This window comes from Taudactylus pleione, unplaced genomic scaffold (assembly GCF_031769625.1).
Source record: "Taudactylus pleione unplaced genomic scaffold, aTauple2 ptg000517l, whole genome shotgun sequence".
NCBI classification, from domain to species: Eukaryota; Metazoa; Chordata; class Amphibia; order Anura; family Myobatrachidae; genus Taudactylus; species Taudactylus pleione.
In genome coordinates, this window is record NW_028284919.1 from 4,583,862 (window position 1) to 4,591,077 (window position 7,216).

The following is a 7,216-nucleotide window of genomic DNA, read 5'->3' on the forward strand; positions in this document are numbered from 1 at the left end:
CAGCTCTGACGCTCAAGTACCCATTGTAGACGCTTTGGACAGTGGACAGGGGAAACAATAGAGTTATGGTATGGACTTACCTAGATAAGTCCTTTTCTTCGAGGTCCATAGGGTCCACAGGGATACCATGGGGATATTATGGTTGGAAGACCAGGCACCAAACAGTTAAAGTTTTTGCTCCAAGAATGCCCCAGGTCCTTCCCCATATATACCCCGCCTCTAGCCATAGGACTTTAGTTGTTCATTTGATGTGGCAAGATCAAAACACACCTTTGTAACAGGAGGACTGCTTAGAGCAGTCCTAAGTTTTATTTTATGTTTTATTTTATTTTATGTTTTTCTGAGTTGGCAGCACCAAGCGTCTGAATTAAGACGTACGTACTGCGGCTCCATCTACCACCGCTAGGCCGCAACATCAGTAATTGTGCTGGTGATTTTCGGCACATCTCCGAACATCTGGTGCAGTCCAAGTCGCAGCATTGCTGCTAGCTAAACTCAGCCGCGACCTGCCGAAATCACCATTTACATTTATTTTACATCTGTAATTGGACCATACACAATATAAATACTATTAAGTATATGAATGTGAGACATTTGAGAACTGAGCACCAATAAGTATTTTTAACATTTATTTTCTATTAAAAAATGTTTGTTCTTTATTTTGCTGTTTTAATATGCCACTTGTGTGGTTATTAATATTGAGAATAAAGGTTAAGTCATTATGCTTGCAGGGCATTGTGCACTCATTTAGGGAATCTATCTTCTTTTTTCTTCAGAGGCCTATCCATTAGCAGATAAATTTGAACAAGTAACAATTTATCATTCAGTCGTTCAATTTATCTGCTAATGGATAAGCTCTGAACGATAAAAATGTGCACTCCCGTGGCCACCAAATTGGGTCTTTTGTCTCTCCAACATGTTGGTCAATTATCGTTTATCGCTGACAGATATTAGAAATTTCTGTCGCGGTAAACGACGAACTGTCACAGCAGCCCCAGGAATTTTCAAAAGATAAATCTTTAGTCTTTCAGAAAGATCTGCTAATGGATAGGCCCCTTTAGGCTGCATACACACACAACGATTTTCTTACCAACGATTTTATGAACAATTTTAAGAACGATTATCTGTCAGATTATCTGTCAAATTTTTTAAAGTGTAATGAATGATTTTTTTGAACTACAAACAATTTTTGCATATTCCCTTAATGAAAATCGATGAGTTGGTCAGTCTGACTGAACTACAAACTACAAACGTGAACGCGCATGAACGATAATCGTTCATCGTTTCATCTCAGAAAGTGAACGATTTTTTTCAACGATTGAACGATAAACGATATCGTTATCGATAATCCTTCAAAAAATCGTTGTGTGTGTATGCACCTTAATGGTTCAATAAATACACTTGATGTGTGACATCATAATTGGAGCCCTTGGAGTGCTGTGTCGTTCTTTGGATGGTATGTATATATATATATAGAGAGAGAGAGAGAGAGAGAGAGAGAGAGAGTATATATGAGAGACTACAGTGCCAAGTAAAATGAACTAAAATCAATATTAAAAACTCATATAAAATCACAGGGAGATAAATACAACGCACCACAGATAAAAGCACTCCCTAATAATACAGGTGTCAGCTCTACAGCAATATGATAACAATGGTGATTTGTTAAAAATTAAAATAGAGAAAGTGAAGCTGATAAAAAGCGACCAATGTGCTAATACATACTATGATACAGTGCTGAATGAACCATTTGAATAAATAAATGTGCAAATATGAAAGACTGTGATAATATGTGCAATAAACGCAAATAAATATATAAATATAATTTCAAGGTGTTATAAAGTGCATATGATACTATAGCAATGACAAGTATAGGTATAATTAAAAAGAGTAATTTATTACAAGTAACAGCTGACCCTAAAACATAGGGCAGTACAACAAATAACTTAATTTAAAAAAGAAATGCAAATAAAAATTAAAAAAGGTAGGGATAAGGGATGAAGGGCTTATCTGGATCATGAATAGGTAAGTTGATGTGAGGCTGGAACCAGGAGTCGCCAACGCGTTTCGTCTGTGTGGTGGACTGCTTTAAGGGATGCAACACTCCTGTCAGGGACCTGATATATATACCCCTTAAGTAAGGATAATGGGAGGTGTTTAAAATTGATTATGACCACTTCCGGTTTTTGTTAATAGAAAAGTAATTCAAAAGTCGTGGCTAATGTATATCCAAGGTAATGTTCCTTTATATAAGTGCATCGCTTTCACAGTGTATAATTTTGGATGCCAGAACTCGTTTTTCGGGTGTATGGATGGAGTTAGCCTGGTCGTCACATGATGTCCGCTTCATCATTTCCACCCTGCTTGATGTAGCCTCATGTGTCACTTCCCCCCATGCACTCATGCTTCACCACTCTTCTGTGTTAGATCGTCACCTGATGTCCGCTATGTCATTTCTACCCGGCTATGTGTAGCCTCTCCCATCACTTCCGCCCATACATAAAGATGTTACCATGTTGCTAGCGGCCATATTGCTACACCGTCGTTTGATTTTAGACGGGGGCCATCTTGGTACTACACTTTATATCAAAATCGCGGCTATTTTAAGCCTTCAAACATACGATTTTCGCTAGAGATGTCTCGCAGTATTTTTATGCATAGATACCTACATAATATAATAAAGAATGATATTAATATTATGGTTATGGGTACAGATTTACAAATATTCCCATGTATTGCTAGTATGTTAGTTTGCACTATAAACAGGTGTTCTTGTATACACAAATTTATGAAAGACATATTAAATAGTTAAATATGCAAGAAATATTATTAACACAAATTAGACATAAATAATTGTCAATGATAATTGGAACCAGGATGTTACTATATTCATTTTCATATTACCAATTTCTAATTAGATAAAAATGGAAAAGGAGGAACAATAACATAAAATATAATAATTAATATTTGTATAAATATGAATATATGTTTAGGTATGTATTCCAAAAACATATATTGTCCAAATAGAATAAGTTAATAAGCTAGGAAAATCATAATAGGATCTCTGGAGGAAAATCATAGTACTAAAATCCAGCATTAATGGTCTTAAATTAATTCTTCAAAATAATGCATATAGATGATATCAATTTGGTCCTTTTCATCCTGAGTTGTCTTTTGATTCATCAAGTGGGGACGAGGTTATCAGATGAGATTGATTTCATAGGTTGTTCTTGGTCGATTGGTGTTCAGATCATGACGGAGTATTTTTCAGTCTCAACCTGGGACTACAGTACCTGGTATTCCCCAGAGGTCCCCCATCCAGGTACTAACCAGGCCCAACATTGCTTAGCTTCCAAGATCAGATGAGATCAGGCGCTTGAAACGAGGTATGAGACTTTCAATTTACAATCTATATTGAGTCACAAGAAAGGGGCTATCTCGTAGCTGTCATTGAAGCCTCGTGGAGTCATAGTATCAAGTTCAAATATCCAGTACATTTCTCGTCTAGATAGTTTATTTGCCAGATCTCCTCCTCTCTCCCCAGTTTGTACATGTTCAATGGCCTTTCAAGTTAGATCGTCAGGGATAAAATTATGATGCTGGAAAAAATGCCTTGAAACCGTGTGTCCCTCCACTTTATTTCTATTATTCCGGATGTGTTCTTGTATCCTCAATTTAAGTGATCATTTAGTCTTACCTGTATACTTAATACCGCACGTGCACTCTAAAAGATAAATAACTGATGTGGAATTGCAGTTGAGATAATGCCTAATTTTATATTCTTTGTTGTTTGAAGAGTTATTAAAGGTTCTTCTTTGTCTGTGTATATATTTGCAGACAATACATTTGCCACACTTATAGCATCCTGGGCAAATATGGAATGTGGTATGTTTTGAAGCAGTGGTATTCTTTAACATACTTGGTGCAAGTATATCTTTGAGGTTTTTTGCTTTTCTAAAGACAATAGGGTTTTTTTTTTGGAAGAGCTTCTTTTAGAACCGTATCCATCATTAAGATTTTCCAGTGTTTAGTGAGAGTATTTCTAATCTTGTTTTCTTGTGCATTGAATGTGGTAATGTATTTCGTCCTGAAAATACATAAAGCCATGATAAACCCACCGGGGAGACCCATTATTGCAGGAATAGACTCACTAACGTCACACTTATCTAAATATGTGGACTTTTTTTGCACAAATATGTGAGGGATTTACAATCCTACCTTAAAGATACTACAAATGTACTACAGATCTTAGAAAAATTGGAATGGAAGTATTCTTACATTTGGGCAACAATAGACGTACAATGCCTGTATACATGCATTGAGCATCAAAAAGGGATTAATGCATGTAGGGAATTTCTTGAGATGGATCCATCAATAAGTAACATACACAAATAATTTTTATGTGATATTATGGCTTTTATTCTAAACCACAATTATTTTAAGTTTTTAGACAAATTTTATCAACAGATTTGTGGTACTGCAATTGGGACTATTTTTGCACCAAGCTTTGCGAACCTATTTATGGGATGCTGGGAAAAGGAATATGTTTATGAGAACAACCCATTCAAGAAAAATATCATACTGTATAAATGATACATTGATGATATTTTATTAATATGGGAAGGATCCAAAGAGAGTTTTAATTTGTTTTTAAATCACATTACTAATAAAAATATGAATCTGAAGTTTACATCCTGCATGAATGAAGTCTCCATTGAATTTTTAGATTTTATTTTAATAGGAGAAGGGAAATAAATTCATACAAAGAACTTTGTAAAAAAGGTAGACACTAATAGTTACCTTCATTACAAGAGTGGTCATCTCAGAAAGTGGAAAGAGAACATTCCTTATTCAACATTTCACAGAATTAAGAGGAACTGCAGTGAACCAACCATATGTGAGGAACAAGTACAACTTTACAGTACCAGGTTCACTAAAAAAGTTTATCCAACTAGAGTTCTAACTGAAGCTGCTGCTAAGACTCAATCCCTAGAGATACCTTACCTACTTGTATATAAAGAAAAAAATACCAAAGAGGAAACAAATATTATTCCCTTCATTACCACGTTCAATGCACAAGAAAACAAAATTAGATATACTCTCACTAAACATTGGAAAATCCTAATTATGGATCCGGTTTTAAAAGAAGCTCTTCCAAAAAAAACCCTTTAGAAAAGCAAAAAACCTCAAAGATATACTTGCACCAAGTATGTTAAAGAATACCACCACTTCAAAACATACCACATTCCATATTTGCCCAGGATGCTATAAGTGTGGCAAATGTATTGTCTGTAAATATATACACAGACAAAGAAGAACCTTTAATAACTCTTCAAACAACAAAGATTATAAAATTAAGCATCATCTCAATTGCAATTTCACATCAGTTATTTATCTTTTAGAGTGCACGTGCGGTATTAAGTATGTAGGTAAGACTAAATGGCTGCTTAAATTGAGGATACAAGAACACATCTGGAATATCAGAAATAAAGTGGAGGGACACACGGTTTCAAGGCATTTTTTCCCGCATCATAATTCTAACCCTGACGAGCTAACTTTCAAGGCAATTGAACATGTACAAACTGGAGAGAGAGAAGGAGATCTGGCAAATAAACTATCTAGATGAGAAATGTACTGGATATTTGAACTTGATACTATGACTCCACGAGGCTTCAATGACAGCTACGAGATAGCCCCTTTCTTGTGACTCAATATAGACGGTAAATTCAAAGTCTCATAGTTATCTACAGTCATACCTTGTTTCAAGCGCCTGATCTCGTCTGATCTTGGAAGCTAAGCAATGTTGGGCCTGGTTAGTACCTGGATGGGGGACCTCTGGGGAATACCAGGTACTGTAGTCCCAGGTTGAGACTGAAAAATATTCCGTCATGATCTGAACACCAATCAACCAAGAACAACCTATGAAATCAATCTCATCTGATAACCTCGTCCCCACTTGATGAATCAAAAGACGACTCAGGATCAAAAAGACCAAACTGATATCATCTATATGGATTATTTTGAAGAATTTGGATTTTAGTACTATGATTTTCCTCCAGAGATCCTATTATGATTTTCCTAGGTTATTAACTTATTCTATTTGGAAAATATATATTTTCTAATACATACCTAAACATATATTCATATTTATACAAATATTAATTATTATATTTTATGTTATTGTTCCTCCTTTTCCATTTTTATCTAATTGGAAATCGGTAGTATATGAAAATTAATATAGTAACATCCTGGTTCCAATTATCATTGACAATTATTTATGTCTAATTTGTATTAATAATATTTCTCGCATATTTAACTATTTAATATGTCTTTCATAAATTTGTGTATACAAGAACACCTATTTATAGTTCAAACTAACATACTAGCAATACATGGGAATATTTGTAAATCTGTACCCATAAACATAATATTAATATCATTCTTTATTATATTATGTAGGTACCAACAGAGATCTATGCATAAAAATACTGCGAGACATCTCTAGCGAAAATCGTATTTTTGAAGGCTTAAAATAGCTGTGATTTTGATATAAAGTGGAGTACCAAGATGGCCCCCGTCTAAAATCAAACAAAGGTGTAGCAATATGGCCGATAGCAACATGGTAACATCCTTATGTATGGGCAGAAGTGACGCGAGAGGCTACACATAGCCGGGTGGAAATGACATAGCGGACATCAGGTGACGATCTAACACAGAAGAGTGGTGAAGCATGAGTGCATGGGGGGAAGTGACGCGTGAGGCTACATCAAGCAGGCTGGAAATGATGAAGTGGACATCATGTGATGACCAGGCTAACTCCATCCAGACACCCGAAAAACGAGTTCTGGCATCCAAAATTATACACTGTGAAAGCGATGCACTTATATAAAGGAACATTACCTTGGATATACATTAGCCACGACTTTTGAATGACTTTTCTATTAACAAGTGGTCATAATCAATTTTAAACACCTCCCATTATCCTTACTTAAGGGGTATATATATATCAGGTCCCTGACAGGAGTGTTGCATCCCTTGAAGAAGTCCATCACATGGACAAAACGCGTTGGCGACTCCTGGTTCCAGCCTCACATGAACTTACCTACTCGTGATCCAGATAAGCCCTTCATCCCTTATCCCTACCTTTTTTAATTTTTATTTGCATTTCTTTTTTAAATTAAGTTATTTGTTGTACTGCCCTATGTGTTAGGGTCAG

The 7,216-nt window shown here is 35.5% G+C and overlaps 2 pseudogenes; one reads left to right on the plus strand and one right to left on the minus strand.

Annotated features, from left to right (window-relative positions):
* Positions 1-3,281: 3,281 nt before the first annotated feature.
* On the minus strand, positions 3,282-3,395 carry LOC148501526 (5S ribosomal RNA; annotated as a pseudogene).
* Positions 3,396-5,742: 2,347 nt separating this feature from the next.
* Positions 5,743-5,861, plus strand: LOC148501527 (5S ribosomal RNA; annotated as a pseudogene).
* Positions 5,862-7,216: the final 1,355 nt, after the last annotated feature.